The 18,311-nt window shown below is 45.6% G+C and overlaps 1 pseudogene; it reads right to left on the bottom strand.

Annotated features, from left to right (window-relative positions):
* Positions 1–781: 781 nt before the first annotated feature.
* On the bottom strand, positions 782–17,378 carry LOC127910528 (uncharacterized; annotated as a pseudogene).
* Between the last annotated feature and the right edge of the window lie 933 nt (positions 17,379–18,311).

The following is an 18,311-nucleotide window of genomic DNA, read 5'->3' as shown; positions in this document are numbered from 1 at the left end:
CATATGTGGGGTGGCCAGTCCTCTTCTGGCTGTGCCAGGTGGAGATTATAACAGAACGTGGCCAAGATATTCAAATGTTCATAAATTACCAGCATGGTTGAATAATAGTAAGGCAGAACAGTTGAAACTGGAGCAGCAGCATGGCCAGGTGGACTGGGGACAGCAAGGAGTCATCATGTCAGGTAGTCCTGGGACATGGTCCTAGGGCCCAGGCCAGTTGAAACTGGAGCAGCAGCATGGCCAGGTGGACTGGGGACAGCAAGGAGTCATCATGTCAGGTAGTCCTGGGGCATGGTCCTAGGGCTCAGGTCCTCCGAGAGAGAGAAAGAAAGAGAGAAGGAGAGAATTAGAGAACGCACACTTAAGATTCACACAGGACACCGAATAGGACAGGAGAAGTATTCCAGATATAACAAACTGACCCTAGCCCCCCGACACATAAACTACTGCAGCATAAATACTGGAGGCTGAGACAGGAGGGGTCAGGAGACACTGTGGCCCCATCCGAGGACACCCCCGGACAGGGCCAAACAGGAAGGATATAACCCCACCCACTTTGCCAAAGCACAGCCCCCACACCACAAGAGGGATATCTTCAACCACCAACTTACCATCCTGAGACAAGGCCGAGTATAGCCCACAAAGATCTCCGCCATGGTACAACCCAAGGGGGGCCAACCCAGACAGGCCGACCACAACAGTGAATCAACCCACCCAGGTGACGCACCCCCAGGGACGGCACGAGAGAGCCCCAGCAAGCCAGTGACTCAGCCCCGTAACAGGGTTAGAGGCAGAGAATCCCAGTGGAAAGAGGGGAACCGGCCAGGCAGAGACAGCAAGGGCGGTTCGTTGCTCCAGAGCCTTTCCGTTCACCTTCCCACTCCTGGGCCAGACTACACTCAATCATATGACCCACTGAAGAGATGAGTCTTCAGTAAAGACTTAAAGGTTGAGACAGAGTTTGCGTCTCTGACATGGGTTGGCAGACCGTTCCATAAAAATGGAGCTCTATAGGAGAAAGCCCTGCCTCCAGCTGTTTGCTTAGAAATTCTAGGGACAATTAGGAGGCCTGCGTCTTGTGACCGTAGCGTACGTGTAGGTATGTACGGCAGGACCAAATCAGAGAGGTAGGTAGGAGCAAGCCCATGTAATGCTTTGTAGGTTAACAGTAAAACCTTGAAATCAGCCCTTGCTTTGACAGGAAGCCAGTGTAGAGAGGTTAGCACTGGAGTAATATGATCAAATTTTTGGTTCTAGTCAGGATTCTAGCAGCCGTATTTAGCACTAACTGAAGTTTATTTAGTGCTTTATCCGGGTAGCCGGAAAATAGAGCATTGCAGTAGTCTAACCTAGAAGTGACAAAAGCATGGATTAATTTTTCTGCATCATTTTTGGACAGAAAGTTTCTGATTTTTGCAATGTTACGTAGATGGAAAAAAGCTGTCCTCGAAATGGTCTTGATATGTTCTTCAAAAGAGAGATCAGGGTCCAGAGTAACGCCGAGGTCCTTCATAGTTTTATTTGAGACGACTGTACAACCATTAAGATTAATTGTCAGATTCAACAGAAGATCTCTTTGTTTCTTGGGACCTAGAACAAGCATCTCTGTTTTGTCCGAGTTTAATAGTAGAAAGTTTGCAGCCATCCACTTCCTTATGTCTGAAACACATGCTTCTAGCGAGGGCAATTTTGGGGCTTCACCATGTTTCATTGAAATGTACAGCTGTGTGTCATCCGCATAGCAGTGAAAGTTTACATTATGTTTTCGAATAACATCCCCAAGAGGTAAAATATATAGTGAAAACAATAGTGGTCCTAAAACAGAACCTTGAGGAACACCGAAATTTACAGTTGATTTGTCAGAGGACAAACCATTCACAGAGACAAACTGATATCTTTCCGACAGATAAGACCTAAACCAGGCCAGAACATGTCCGTGTAGACCAATTTGGGTTTCCAATCTCTCCAAAAGAATGTGGTGATCGATGGTATCAAAAGCAGCACTAAGGTCTAGGAGCACGAGGACAGATGCAGAGCCTCGGTCCGATGCCATTAAAATGTCATTTACCACCTTCACAAGTGCCGTCTCAGTGCTATGATGGGGTCTAAAACCAGACTGAAGCATTTCGTATACATTGTTTGTCTTCAGGAAGGCAGTGAGTTGCTGTGCAACAGCCTTCTCTAAAATCTTTGAGAGGAATGGAAGATTCGATATAGGCCGATAGTTTTTATATTTTCTGGGTCAAGGTTTGGCTTTTTCAAGAGAGGCTTTATTACTGCCACTTTTAGTGAGTTTGGTACACATCCAGTGGATAGAGAGCCGTTTATTATGTTCAACATAGGAGGGCCAAGCACAGGAAGCAGCTCTTTCAGTAGTTTAGTTGGAATAGGGTCCAGTATACAGCTTGAAGGTTTAGAGGCCATGATTATTTTCATCATTGTGTCAAGAGATATAGTACTAAAACACTTGAGCGTCTCTCTTGATCCTAGGTCCTGGCAGAGTTGTGCAGACTCAGGACAACTGAGGTTTGGAGGAATACGCAGGTTTAAAGAGGAGTCCGTAATTTGCTTTCTAATAATCATAATCTTTTCCTCAAAGAAGTTCATGAATTTATCACTGCTAAAGTGAAAGTCATCCTCTCTTGGGGAATGCTGCTTTTTAGTTAGCTTTGCCACAGTATCAAAAAGGAATTTCGGATTGTTCTTATTTTCCTCAATTAAGTTAGAAAAATAGGACGATCGAGCAGCAGTAAGGGCTCTTCGGTACTGCACGGTACCGTCCTTCCAAGCTAGTCGGAAGACTTCCAGTTTGGTGTGGCGCCATTTCCGTTCCAATTTTCTGGAAGCTTGCTTCAGAGCTCGGGTATTTTCTGTGTACCAGGGAGCTAATTTCTTATGAGACATTTTTTAGTTTTTAGGGTGCAACTGCATCTAGGGTATTGCGCAAGGTTAAATTGAGATCCTCAGTTAGGTGGTTAACGGATTTTTGTCCTCTGGCGTCCTTGGGTAGGCAGAGGGAGTCTGGAAGGGCATCAAGGAATCTTTGTGTTGTCTGTGAATTTATAGCACGACTTTTGATGTTCCTTGGTTGGGGTCTGAGCAGATTATTTGTTGCAATTGCAAACGTAATAAAATGGTGGTCCGATAGTCCAGGATTATGAGGAAAAACATTAAGATCCACAACATTTATTCCATGGGACAAAACTAGGTCCAGCGTATGACTGTGACAGTGAGTGGGTCCAGAGACATGTTGGACAAAACCCACTGAGTCGATGATGGCTCCAAAAGCCTTTTGGAGTGGGTCTGTGGACTTTTCCATGTGAATATTAAAGTCACCAAAGATTAGAATATTATCTGCAATGACTACAAGGTCTGATAGGAATTCAGGGAACTCAGTGAGAAACGCTGTATATGGCCCAGGAGGCCTGTAAACAGTAGCTATAAAAAGTGATTGAGTACGCTGCATAGATTTCATGACTAGAAGCTCAAAAGACGAAAACGTCATTTTTTTTTTTTGTAAATTGAAATTTGCTATCGTAAATGTTAGCAACACCTCCGCCTTTGCGGGATGCACGGGGGATATGGTCACTAGTGTAACCAGGAGGTGAGGCCTCATTTAACACAGTAAATTCATCAGGCTTGAGCCATGTTTCAGTCAGGCCAATCACATCAAGATTATGATCAGTGATTAGTTCATTGACTATAATTGCCTTGGAAGTGAGGGATCTAACATTAAGTAGCCCTATTTTGAGATGTGAGGTATCATGATCTCTTTCAGTAATGACAGGAATGGAGGTGGTCTTTATCCTAGTGAGATTGCTAAGGCGAACACCGCCATGTTTAGTTTTGCCCAACCTAGGTCGAGGCACAGACACGGTCTCAATGGTGATAGCTGAGCTGACTACACTGACTATGCTAGTGGCAGACTCCACTATGCTGGCAGGCTGGCTAATAGCCTGCTGCCTGGCCTGCACCCTATTTCATTGTGGAGCTAGAGGAGTTAGAGCCCTGTCTATGTTGGCAGATAAGATGAGAGCACCCCTCCAGCGAGTCCGTCACTCCTCAGCAGGTCAGGCTTGGTCCTGTTTGTGGGTGAGTCCCAGAAAGAGGGCCAATTATCTACAAATTCTATCTTTTGGGAGGGGCAGAAAACAGTTTTCAACCAGCGATTGAGTTGTGAGACTCTGCTGTAGAGCTCATCACTCCCCCTAACTGGGAGGGGGCCAGAGACAATTACTCGATGCCGACACATCTTTCTAGCTGATATGCACGCAGAAGCTATGTTGCGCTTGGTGATCTCTGACTGTTTCATCCTAACATCGTTGGTGCCGACGTGGATAACAATATCTCTATACTCTCTACACTCGCCAGTTTTAGCTTTAGCCAGCACCATCTTCAGATTAGCCTTAACGTCGGTAGCCCTGCCCCGGGTAAACAGTGTATGATCGCTGGATGATTCGCTTTAAGTCTAATACTGCGGGTAATGGAGTCGCCAATGACTAGAGTTTTCAATTTGTCAGAGCTAATGGTGGGAAGCTTCGGCGTCTCAGACCCCGTAACAGGAGGAGTAGAGACCAGAGAAGACTCGGCCTCTGACACCGACCCGCTGCTTAATGGGGAAAACCGGTTGAAAGTTTCTGTCGGCTGATTGAGCGACACCGGTTGAGCGTTCCTACAGCATTTCCTTCCAGAAACCGTGAGAAAGTTGTCCGGCTGCGGGGACTGTGCCAGGAGATTTATACTACTATCTGTACTTACTGGTGGCACAGACGCTGTTTCATCCTTTCCTACACTGAAATTACCCTTGCCTAACGATTGCGTCTGAAGCTGGGCTTGCAGTACAGCTATCCTCGCCGTAAGGCGAGCACAGCGGCTGCAATTAGAAGGCATCATGTTAATGTTACTACTTAGCTTCGGCTGTTGAAGGTCCTGACGAATCGTGTCCAGATAAAGCGTCCGGAGTGAAAAAGTTTAGGAAAAAATAAATAAATATATGAACGGTAATTAAAAAGTGAAACCCGTAAAGTTGTCAGGTAGCAAAATAGGTTGGCAACAAAACGCACAGCAATTCGAAAACAAGCCTGCAAGTTGTGACCGGAAATGACGTAAACACTGTTCTGTTAGGATCACACTGTTTAAACAGTAACAGAAATATAGTAAAGAAATGTCCTTCTTTTTGAAATAAAAAATATTTTTTCATCCATTAAAATAAAATAAAATAGATCCGAAATACAGTGTAGACATAGTTAATGTTTTAAATTACTATTGTAGATGCAAATGGCTGATTTTATATGGAATATCTACATAGGTGTACAGAGGCCCATTATCAGCAACCATCACTCCTTTGTTCCAATGGCACCCTGTGTTAGCTAATCCAAGTTTAGCATTTTAAAAGGCTAATTGATCATTAGAAAACCCCTTTCCAATTATGTTAGCACAGCTAAAAACTGTTGTTCTGATTAAAGAAGCAATACAACTGGCCGTCTTTAGACTTGTTGAGTATTTGGAGCATCAGCATTTGTGGGTTTGATTACAGGCGATAAATAGCGAGAAACAAAGAACTTTCTTCTGAAAGTCGTCAGTCTGTTCTTGTTCTGAGAAGTGGCTATTCCATGCGAGAAATTGCCAAGGAACTGCAGATCTGGTACAACACTGTGTACAACTCCCTTCACAGAACAGCGCAAACTGTCTATAACCAGAATAGAAAGAGAAGTGGGAGGCCCCGGTGCACAACTGAGCAAGAAGACAAGTACATTAGAGTGTCTAGTTTGAAAAATAGATGCCTCACAAGTCCTCAACTGGCAGCTTCATTAAATAGTACCCGCAAAACACCAGTCTCAACGTCAACAGTGAAATGGTGACTCTGGGATGCTGGCCTTCTAGGCAGAGTTCCTCTGTCCAGTGTCTATGTTATTTTGCCTTATTGGCCAGTCTGAGATATGGCTATTTCTTTGCAACTCTGCCTAGAAGGCCAGCATCCCAGAGTTGCCTCTTCACTGTTGATGTTGAGACTGGTGTTTTGCGGGTACTACTGTTCGCTAAACACTAGATTGTTTAATTTTATTTTTGTAAGTGAAATGATGCTACTCAGGACAGAAAAAAACCTCACCCAAATGTATAGCCCCGTTGGAAAATATACAGTTGAAGTCGGAAGTTTACATACACTTAAATTGGAGTCATTAAAACTAGGTTTTCAACCACCACAAATTTCTTGTTAACAAACTACAGTTTTGGCAAGTTGGTTAGGGCATCTACTTTGTGAATGACACAAGTCATTTTTCCAACAATTGTTTACAGACAGATTATTTCACTTATAATTCACTGTATCACAATTCCAGTGGGTCAGAAGTTTACATACACAAAGTTGACTGTGCCTTTAAACAGCTTGGAAAATTCCAGAAAATTATGTAATGACTTTTGAAGCTTCTGATAGGCTAATTGACATCATTGGAGTCAATTGGAGGTGTACCTGTGGATGTATTTCAAGGCCTAACTTCAAACTCAGTGCCCGTTTGCTTGACATCATGTGAAAATCAAAAGAAATCACCAAGAACCTCACAATTTGTGGACCTCCACAAGTCTGGTTCAACCTTTGGAGCAATTTCCAAATGCCTGAAGGTACCACGTTAATCGGTACAAACAATAGTACCCAAGTATAAACACCGTGGGACCAGGCAGCTGTCATACCGCTCAGGAAGGAGACTCGTTCTGTCTCCTAAAGATGAACGTACTTTGGTGCGAAAAGTGCAAATCAATCCCAGCACAACAGCAAAGGACCTTGTGAAGATGCTGGAGGAAACGTGTAGAAAAGTATCTATAGCCACAGTAAAACGAGTACTATATCAACATAACCTGAAAGGCCGCTCAGCAAGGAAGATTCCACCGCTCCAAAACCGCCATAAAAAAAGTCAGAGTACAGTTTGCAACTGCACATGGGGACAAAGATCATACGTTTTGGAGAAATGTCCTCTGGTCTGATGAAACAAAAATAGAACTGTTTGGCCATAATGACCATTGTTATGCACGGGGGTGGCAGCATCATGTTGTTGGGGTGCTTTGCTGCAGGAGGGATTGGTTCACTCCACAAAATAGATGGCTTCATGAGAAAGGAAAATTACGTGGGTATGTTGAAGCAACATCTCAAGACATCAAGTTAAAGCTTGTCCAAATGGACAATGACCCCAAGCGTACTTCCAAAGTTGTTGCAAAATGGCTCAAGGACAACAAAATCAAGCAATCAATGAATAAAATGTATTTATAAATCCCTTCTAACATCAGCTGATGTCACAAAGTGCTGTACAGAAACTTAGCCTAAATCCCCAAACAGCAAGCAATGCAGGTGTAGAAGCACGGGGGCTAGAAAGAACTCCCTAGAAAGGCCAGAACCTACGAAGAATCCTAGAGAGGAACCAGGTTATGAGGGGTGGCCAGTCCTCTTCTGGCTGTACCAGGTGGAGATTATAACCGAACATGGTCAAGATGATCTGGTTTTCATGGCCAAGTTTCCATGACCAAGAAGATTTTGATCTGGTTTCCTTTAAAAATCATCCAATTTCATCAAAAACCTGATTTTGACTCTCAATGAACTTTAAACGAACAATATTTTGATGCGTAACATGTCTGTTGTCTTTACTAGTTTTCTGCGGTCAGGATTACCGTAAAATGACTGTTTAAGACTGAAACCATGCTGTAATCTCTGAAAACACAGTCCTGGGAAAATACAGTGTCCTGTATAATGGCAATAACATGATGTAGTGTGTGTGTGTGTGTGTGTGTGTGTGTGTGTGTGTGTGTGTGTGTGTGTGTGTGTGTGTGTGTGTGTGTGTGTGTGTGTGTGTGTGTGTGTGTGTGTGTGTGTGTGTGTGTGTGTGTGTGTGTGTGGCCAACTAACCTCTAATCCTATGATGAGGGTGCTGCTACTGTAATGTGACCATCTCTCTCTGTGTCAGCAGATGAGTAATGAACTCACTTCACCCTTGCTCACATACACAACAATCATGCAGTGCAACAGTCAGTCATGACGGATAAATGAGGTAACTCAGTGCTTAACTATATTTGTCGATAGCTTAATATACATTATTCCATTTGTGTGTTTTCTCTATACGTGTGTATTTGTGATGCCATAGAAACTATTGTCTATACAACCCAGCTCTGAGAACCACCTCCAACCTGTAGACCTACTACAGTAGACTACATCCAGTATTTCTGTATATCTGACTACATCCTCTCTGGCCCTGCCTCGCCTCCTCTGCCTCTGCTGTTACTGCTACAGGTAGTCTGAGAACATCAACAATACTTCTCACCGCTTCCCTGACATCGGTGGTGGCTGATAGCGATAGTGGTAGCTTAGCAGTTCAGAGTGTTTGGTCAGTAACCAAAAGGTTTCTGGTTCAAATCCCCAAACCAACCAGCTGATATATCTGTTGACAAGGCACTTAACCCTAACTGTTCCTGTAAATTGCTCTGGATAAGAGTATCTGCTAAATTACTTAAATTTAAGGACAAGATGGCAGTTCTGGAGAGGTGCAAGAACTCTTCCTTAATCAGGACTACTCGGAAGCGATTTGCACCAGAGGTGTAAAGTACTTATCGCTGCCAGAGAGCGTGGGAACATTGCTTACATCCACTATGACAGGCTCATTGTCCACCCTCCCTCCCAAAATACTTGTAGCAGTGAGAGAGCCGAGCTTCGGGTCAGCAACTTCAGCTCCACATCACATATACAGTACATACACCAATTGATACTCAAAAGTGCCTGATTGACAATGTTCTTGTCATGCTTTCTGTTTTTTTCTTCATATTATGTCTATCTCCGATAAGCTACCAAGGAAAGGGCAAAACATTTTACATATTAAATATTGCCTTAGAAATAAGGTTTATGAAATCAATAACTTGCTAAAATCAGATAACGTTCATATATTGCTCATCTCAGACTCAGTTCCACTTTGACCTGCCTCACCTAAAGCCTCTTCTTTTGGGGTGCTACTATAGGCCATACACCTTTACATACACCTTAGTCAAGTACATTTAAACTCAGTTTTTCACAATTCCTAACATTTAATCTGAGTAAAATTCCCTGTTTTAGGTCAGTTAAGATCACCACTATTTTAAGAATGTGAAATGTCAGAATAATAGTAGAGATAATGATTTATTTCAGCTTTTATTTCTTTCATCACATTCCCAGTGGGTCGGAAGTACACTCAATTACTACTTGGTAGCATTGTATTTAAATTGTTTAACTTGGGTCAAACGTTTCGGGTAGCCTTCCACAAGCTTCCCACAATAAGTTAGGTGAATTTTGGTCCATTCCTCCTGACAGAGCTGCTGCAACTGAGTCAGGTTTGTAGGCCTCCTTGCTTTTTCAGTTCTTAAGTCCTTAAGCCATTTTGCCACAACTTTGGAAGAATGCTTGGGGTCATGGTCCATTTGGAAGACTCATTTGCAACCAAGCTTTAACTTCCTGACAGATGTCTTGAGATGTTGCTTCAATATGTCCACATAATTTTCCTGCCTCATGGTGCATTCTATTTTGTGAAGCGCACCAGTCCCTCCTGCAGCAAAGCACCTCAACAACATGATGCTGCCACCCCCCTGCTTCCCGGTTGGGATGGTGTTCTTTGGCTTGCAAACGTCCCCCTTTTTCCTCCAAACATAACGATGGTCATTATGGCCAAACAGTTGTATTTTTGTTTCATCAGATCAGAGGACATTTCTCCAAAAAGTACGATCTTTGTCCCCAGGTGCAGTTGCAAACCGTAGTCTGGCTTTTTTGGTGGTTTTTGAGCAGTGGCTTCTTCCTTGCCGAGCGGCCTTTCAGGTTATAGGACTCATTTTACTGTGGCTATAGATACTTTTGTACCTGTTTCCTCCAGCATTTTCACAGGGTCCTTTGCTGTTGTTCTGGGATTGATTTGCACTTTTCACACCAATGCACGTTCATCTCTAGGAGCCAGAATGCATCTCCTTCCTGAGCGGTATGACAGCTGCGTGGTCCCATGGTGTTTATACTACGGTCCTTCTGTAGCTCAGTTGGTAGAGCATGGCGCTTGTAACGCCAGGGTAGTGGGTTCGATCCCCGGGACCACCCATACGTAGAATGTATGCACACATGACTGTAAGTCGCTTTGGATAAAAGTGTCTGCTAAATGGCATATATATATATATACTTGCATACTATTGTATGTACAGATGAACGTGGTACCTTCAGGCATTTGGAAATTGCTCCCAAGGATGAACCAGACTTGTGGAGGTCTACAATTTTTTTCTGAGGTCCTGGTTGATTTTTTAAAATATTCCCATGATGTCAAGCAAAGAGGCACTGAGTTTGAAGTTAGGCCTTGAAATACATCCACAGGTACACCTCCAATTGACTCCAATGATGTCAATTAGCCTATCTGAAGCTTCTAAAGCCATTACATCATTTTCTGGAATTTTCCAAGCTGTTTAAATCACAGTCAACTTAGTGTATGTAAACTTCTGACCCACTGGAATTGTGATACAGTGAATTATAAGTGAAATAATCTGCCTGTAAACAATGGTTGGGAAAATTACTTGTGTCATGCACAAAGTAGATGTCCTAACGGACTTGCCAAAACTATAGTCTGTTGACAAGAAATTTGTGGAGTGGTTGAAAAACTAGTTTTAATGACTCCAACCTAAGTGTATGTAAACTTCCGACTTCAACTATATATGTGCTATGCTTGATATTGTGTGTGATGTTAACAGAGAGTTTATTTTCTGGGTGACCTGAATAAAGACTGCTTTTCATCAAGCTGTCCGCTCAAGAGGAAGCTTCTCACTATAGTGTGTAATGAGGAGCATCCAGATGCTGCACTTGATAAATTTATGAAATTGTTTCTTCCAGTTCTTGATAAGCATACACCTATTAAGAAATTGACTGCTAGCACTGTTAAGGCCCCGTGGATTGATAAGGAATTTAAAAGCTGTATGGTTGAGAGGGACGAGGCAAACAGAGTAGTGAATACATCTGGCTGCACATTTGATTGGCAAATTTACTGTAAATTGAGAAATGATGTGACTAAACTGAACAAAGAGAAAGAAGACATTTTGATGTTGCCAATTACTTTAATTACTATTTAATTGGCAAAGTAGGCAAATTTAGGCATTAAATGCCAACAACAAACTGTGTGCCTTCACATGCATGCATAAATGACCTAATAATGAAAGAAAAGCATTGTAATTTTGAATTCTGTAAAGTTAGTGTGGGTGAGGTAGAAATATTATTGTTGGCCATCAATAATGACAACCCACCTAGTCTTGACAACTTAAGAGAGAAAGCTACTGAGGATGGTAGTAGCGGACTATATTGCCACTCCTATTTGTCATGTGAAAAATGTTTATCCTCAGACCTGGAGGGAAGTCAAAGTCATTCCACTACCCAAGAATGGTAAATCACATTTTACTGGTTATAACAGCCGACCAATCAGCTTGCTGTTTTTGACAATGCAATTTCTCTGTAAACAAATTAACAACAGATGTTCAGCATGCTTATAGAGAAGGGCACTCAAACATGTATTGCACTGACACAAATGACTGATGATTGTTGGAAATAAATTGATAATAATAACATTGGTGGAGCTGTACTGTTTGATTTCAATGCAGCCTTTTATATTATTGACCAGAACCTGTTGTTGGGGCTTTTCAACCTCTACCATATCGTGATTTCAGAGCTATCGATCTAATAGATTTTCTTTAATGGATGCTTCTCTAATGTTAAAAAGATATAAAGTGTGGTGAAACACACGGCCGTTTTCTAGGCCCTCTACTCTTTTCTATTTTTACTAATGACCTGCCACTGGCATTAAACAAAGCCTGTGTGTTTATGTATGCTGATAATTCAACCCTATACGAGTCAGCAACCACAGCTAGTGAAATCACTGCAACCCTAAACAAATAATTGCAGTCAGTTTTAAAATGGGTTGCCAGTATTAAACTAGTCCTGAACATCTCTAGAACTAAGAGAATTGTATTTGGTAAAAATAATTCTCTACGTTCTAGACTTCAGCTGAATCTAATAATGAATAATGTGGCTGTTGAGCAAGTTGAGGAGACTAAATTACTTAGTGTTACCTTGGATTGTAAACATATTATTTCAATGGCTGTAAAGATGGGGAGACAATGACAGTGACAAAGAGATGCTCTTCTTTTTTAACACCACATTCCACAAAGAAAATCCTAGTTTTATCTTATCTTCATTATTGCCCAGTCATATGGTCAGCTGCTGCAAAAAAAATAACAAGAAAAACTGCAGCTGGCAGAGAAGAGAGCAGCACTTTTTACATTTCACTGTATTCAGAGGGCTAATATCAACATTATGCAAGTCTCTCTTGGCTAAAAGTAGAGGAGAGACTGACTGCATCATTTATTTTAATATTAATTTGTTGAAAATCCATAATTGTTTGCATAGTCAATTTACACACATGCACTTGCCCCGCCACCTGGGGTCTTTTCACCAGGGCCTAAAATGAACACCTATCAAATGTGGTTCGATTTTGGCTTTGGTGGCTAACACGTTGGCAGGTGGTCAAGGCTCCACACTGTGAGCATTTCACTCGCAATTGTGAATAAAAATAGTAAAGTATGGTCACATTTATTGCTAAATATATGCTGTAGTAGCTGTTTTCAAAGTATTTCTGCCGTTTAGTTTCATAGTTGGTCAATTCATCGCACAAAGTCAAAGAACTAGGAATCATATAGCCTGTTCCACATTGCACTGCAACACTGCCTCGCTGGGAGCTGTGCACATGTGAAGAGCTGAGTGAAAGACTCATTTTTAGAAATGCTGCGCAACCCATAAAAGTTGGTCTCATTCATTTGAAATTAAAGTCTACTGAAGTGAGACTTTGTCCTGGTGTTTCTTGGCTATTTACATTGTTTTGTTCACAAGCTAGGTTGTTTTTCAATGTTTGAGTTTCAACAGCTAGGGAAGAGAAGACAATGACTGGCTGGAGCAGTGTTACCACGGTAACCTCCCACCCTTAAAGGGGTAGGTGAACATTTTTGTATCCAATATTTTGGTTAAAAGTTAATTTACTTACCACATTACTTCTTACAAGTAATACATATATTGTTTTAGAAACATTACAAAGCATTACAAAGCATGGACATCCATTTCGGGGTGTTTTGTTGGTGTCATTTTTGCAAAAATGAATAGGCCCTGCTTTTCACAGTTCCCAAATCCAGTACAAATTCAAGAAAACTCACAGTATTATATAGAGCCATGATTACATGGAACTCCCTTCCATCTGTGATTGTTCATGTGAACAGCAAACCCAGTTTAAAAGAAACAGATAAAGCATAACCTCATGGCGCAACGCCTCCCATGTTTGACCTAGATATTTTGTGTGTATGTACTGATTTGTAGGCTATATGTGATGTTTTAACCCTACTGTTGTCCTGGTATTGTGTCTAGTCCCCGCGTCCTCCGGGTCACCCTGTCCCGTCCTGGCTAAAGGCCCAATGTGCGCAAGTGTGACAGTAGGCGTGTGAACAGCCTTTGCAGATGTATTTCTAACACCTGCAGCACACCGTGTGTGTCTTGGAGTCCTTCTTGGGTGGGCAGAGCTGACACCTCTTCTTCTTACTTGCCCCGGTGGCCGGGGCAACGAGCGGGGCAGCGGCCGTGCCAGCGGCGGGGCCCTCGCAATGTTGATTACGAGGCGCCGCCGCCACCGCCGCCGTAGCACTCTGTAGGACTTTGACAAGCGCTGACGCCGCTTCGGTGCGGGGCAGATGCTGCCTCCTTTGGATCAGCGGCTTCACGAGTGCCTTTCATGAGTGCCCCGGGTTGTAGAGGGCCGGCAGCCGCACCTCCCACAGGTCCCAGACCTCCCGTATGGCTGCAAGTTTGTCCGTGGCGAGTCTGGCGGGTCTCGACTGGCGGTCGTCGAAACGCAGCAGCCTCGTGTACCTGTGAAATAGGTAGGTGGTCCTTCTGTAGCACAGTTGGTAGAGCATGGCGCTTGTAACGCCAGGGTAGTGGGTTCGATTCCCGAGGACCACCCATACGTAGAATGTATGCACACATGACTGTAAGTCGCTTTGGATAAAAGTGTCTGCTAAATGGCATATATTATATATTATTATTATTGAAAGACCTTGAGTGGCATGGTGGCTCGGAACATGGTCCTGCCGCTCTCGGCGTCCCACAGGCTTGTCGCGGCCTCGCCCCGGGACCTGTAGACGCCCGCTAGGATCAGCAGCCCTAGGTAGGCGTGCAGGTCCGTGGCGTCCATGGGTCGCCAGCCGTCGCCGTATTTTCTGGCCCCGTGCAGGTTTGTCATTTCCACAATTATCCTTTCTATCGCCGGTGTGACAAACAGGTGGAAGGCGGACGCAATGTCGCGGGCCTGTGTCACGGCATAGGCCGTGGGGCCCGGAGTCTGGTCCGGCCTGGCGTGGCAGATTGCGAGGGGCCCGCGGTGGCGGCCGTAGGCCACGGGGGACCACTCGATTTTGCAGTTTTTCGACAGCAACGGCGGCTCCCGTTGGTCCGGGACCGAGGTGATCTCTTCCTCGCCGCGGTCCTCGTGCTCGTCCTCGTGCTCATCCTCGGGCGGCTCATCCTCCGACTGCTCTTCCTCAGAAGAGGGAGAAGAGGCATTGTCGACCTCGCGGCGCTCGGGGTTGTATTCCTCTTCGTCTTCCGAAACCTCTTCCTCCTCCTCCTCCTCCTGGCAATCCGAGTAGTCTTCTTGGTCCACGCTGGACAAGATCTGTTCTAGAACCTGCGCGACCGTAAAACGCTGCTCGGCCCATGGCCGCTCGGCTCCACTGATATCGGGTCCGCTGAGCTGCGGGGAAGAGCACTTGGCACGGGTGGGGTGCCGGTCACTTTGTGTGTGTGTGTGTGTGTGTGTGTGTGTGTGTGTGTGTGTGTGTGTGTGTGTGTGTGTGTGTGTGTGTGTGTGTGTGTGTGTGTGTGTGTGTGTGTGTGTGTGTGTGTGTGTGTGTGTGTGTGTGGGGGGGTGTGGGTGCCACTGACAATATTAGTATCCTCTCTACGTAGGGCCGGCCGGCTTACGCGGGAGACCGAGACCATAAAATGCTCGAGGCTCGCTTGCGCGCTCGTTTGTAGCCGTGTGCAGTTGACCCACCCCAGCCGAGCAACAAGAACACTCGGTTGCTCTCCAGCACACAGCGGAGCACGTCTGGACCTGTGCAGCGGCTGGCTGGGTCGCTCTGACTCGCAGAGCGCAAAGCGCAACAAGAACACTCGGTTGCTCTCTAGCACACAGCGGAGCATGTCTGGACCTGTGCAGAGGCTGGCTGGGTCGCTTTGACTCGAAGAGCGCAGAGCGCAAAGCGCAACAAGAACACTCGGTTGCTCTCCAGCACACAGCGGAGCACGACTGGACCTGTGCAGCGGCTGGCTGGGTCGCTCTGACTCGCAGAGCGCAGAGCGCAACAAGAACACTCGGTTGCTCTCTAGCACACAGCGGAGCACGTCTGGACCTGTGCAGAGGCTGGCTGGGTCGCTCTGACTCGCAGAGCGCAAAGCGCAACAAGAACACTCGGTTGCTCTCTAGCACACAGCGGAGCATGTCCGGACCTGTGCAGCGGCTGGCTGGGTCGCTCTGACCCACGAGTGCACAACCTTCGCCACACTCGCAGACACTCTAGTACGCTCCACGGCATACACCTCGCCAGTGGCTGACAGGGTCGCTCTGACTCGCAGAGCACAGAGCGCAGAGGGCCAGCCCTGGAAGCACAGGGCCTGGGTCACACTGACCCACGAGCGCAGAGCGCAACTACAACACTCGGCTGCTCTCCAGCACACAGCGGAGCACATCTGGACCTGTGCAGCGGCTGGCTGGGTCGCTCTGACCCACGAGCGCAGAGCGGTGAGCCCAGAGCCCAGAGCACAGAGCGCAGAGCGGGGAGCCGGGCACAGCCTTGCCACACTCGCAGACACTCTACTACGCTCAACGGCATACGCCTCGCCAGTGGCTGGCAGGGTTGCTCTGAGCCACGAGCACGTCGGGACCTGTGCAGCGGCTGGCTAGGTTGCTCTGACCCACGAGCGCAGAGCGGTGAGCCCAGAGCACAGAGCGCAGAGCGGGGAGCCCAGAGCACAGAGCACAGAGCGCAGAGCGGTGAGCCCAGAGCACAGAGTGCAGAGCGGGGGCATACGCCTCGCCAGTGGCTGACAGGGTCGCTCTGACTCAGGTGCGCAGAGCGCCAGCCCTGGAAACACAGGGCCTGGGTCGCTCTGAGCCACGTCCGGACCTGTGCAGTGTCTGGCAGGGTCGCTCTGACCCAAGAGCGCAGAGCGGCGAGCCCAGAGCACAGAGCGGGGAGCCGGGCACAACCTCGCCACACTCGCCACACTCATAGATTCTCTACTACACTCGACGGCACACGCCTCGCCAGTGGCTGGCAGGGTCGCTCTGAGCGCATAGCGAAGAGAGCAGAGAGCAGAGCGGGGAGCCCGGCACAGCCTCGCCACACTCGCAGACTCTCTACTACGCTCAAAGGCACACGCCTCGCCAGTGGCTGGCACGGTCGCTCTGACCCACCAGCGCAGAGTGGGAGCCCTGGAAACACAGGGCCTGGGTCGCTCTGACCCGCGAGCACAGAGCGGCGAGCGGGGAGCCGGGCACAACCTCGCCACACTCGCCACACTCGTAGATTCTCTACTACACTCGACGGCACACGCCTCGCCAGTGGCTGGCAGGGTCGCTCTGAGCGCATAGCGAAGAGAGCAGAGAGCAGAGCGGGGAGCCGGGCACAGCCTCGCCACACTCGCAGACTCTCTACTACGCTCCAAGGCACACGCCTCGCCAGTGGCTGGCACGGTCGCTCTGACCCACCAGCGCAGAGTGGGAGCCCTGGAAACACAGGGCCTGGGTCGCTCTGACCCGCGAGCACAGAGCACAGAAAGGGGAGCCCTCCACACACAGGACCTGGGTCACCCTGACCCCAGGACCACGGGAGGGTTAAATATATGTAGTTCTGTTCTTGTCTATTAATGTTTTGTATTATGTCATGTTTCATGTTTTGTGTGGAACCCAGGAAGAGTACTTGCTGCTTTCGCTAATAAAATACCAAAATACCTTCTAATGAATGTGAAAACAAATGTGCATTGTCCTCGGCAACTAAGTTGGTGTATTTAGTGATGGTGTAAAACAGTTAGTTAAACATCACCAAAGTGATATGACATATCTTAATATTTGAGAACAGTTATTTTAGAGACAGATATGACACTATCCCCTAATACAATAGAATCAGTCAAAAGAGTCCAGAAATAACACCTGCTTCTCTTATTGTTTCCAACACTGTTGCAATGCATCACTACATTATTCATAAAACACCATCAGTATGTTTTTAAAAACATACCAGGAAATCAGCTAACCCATGGCAGTCACACAGAACACACAACCCAGATTTGTTTGTGAGGCAGGTATGCTTTTACAAGATGATTCTCAACAACTATCAGATCCTGTGACATAGGCACACACTAGCTTTTGTTTAACAAAGAGGGCTCCCTCTGTGGTTCTCAGATGAAGCATTGACGATGGTGCAGGACTGTGTACAATATTCCCAACACTTTGTCTACATGTTGAAACCCTTGCTTATGATACGGCTTTGGAAACCTTTGGGTATTTACTGTCATATAATCAAGAAAGTTTTTCATAAAACAAAAGGTTAAATTACTACACACCTTTATAGGGTTAGAGTTCCCACACGGCCATATTTCATTGTTACAGCGCTTGTCGAAGGAAGACCGACGGAAGACAGAGGCAACCAATTGGAAGAAGGATGCCAGAAAATACTGTCAGCTGCAACTGTGTTAAAACCGGTTAAAACAGTGTACAGTAAGTGTTTATGTTGCATTTGCAGAATTATTTTTTATGTGATATGAAAATAGAGGGCTTTATGTTTTAGAACCGTATCACTATTGAGAATCGATTGACATTTAGATGGAATGTTTGGCTGTTTTTACTGACAGAGCCAGTTTACCTCTGAACATAACATATAAGTTATTTGGACTTTAAAGGAGTAGGCTCCTTAATAGTAACATTGTGGTCTAAGGCACACACACACACACACACACACAGATCCACACACACAGATCCACACATGCATCCAAAACACATGCACATGCAGACACACACATACACACACATAAGCACATACTCACACAAAGAAAAAAAACTACAACGCACAAATGACAAAAATGATAGGTAACCTGTTTTGTTTGGCATTGATAGAATAAACCCACTAGAAATAGTCAGTGGTGTAAAGTACTTAAGTACAACTACTTAAAAAGTAGTGGTGTAAAGTACTTA

This window comes from Oncorhynchus keta, chromosome 21 (genome assembly GCF_023373465.1).
Source record: "Oncorhynchus keta strain PuntledgeMale-10-30-2019 chromosome 21, Oket_V2, whole genome shotgun sequence".
NCBI lineage: Eukaryota > Metazoa > Chordata > Actinopteri > Salmoniformes > Salmonidae > Oncorhynchus > Oncorhynchus keta.
The sequence above is the reverse complement of the archived record's forward strand: the minus strand, read 5'-3'. Positions and strand labels throughout refer to the sequence as shown.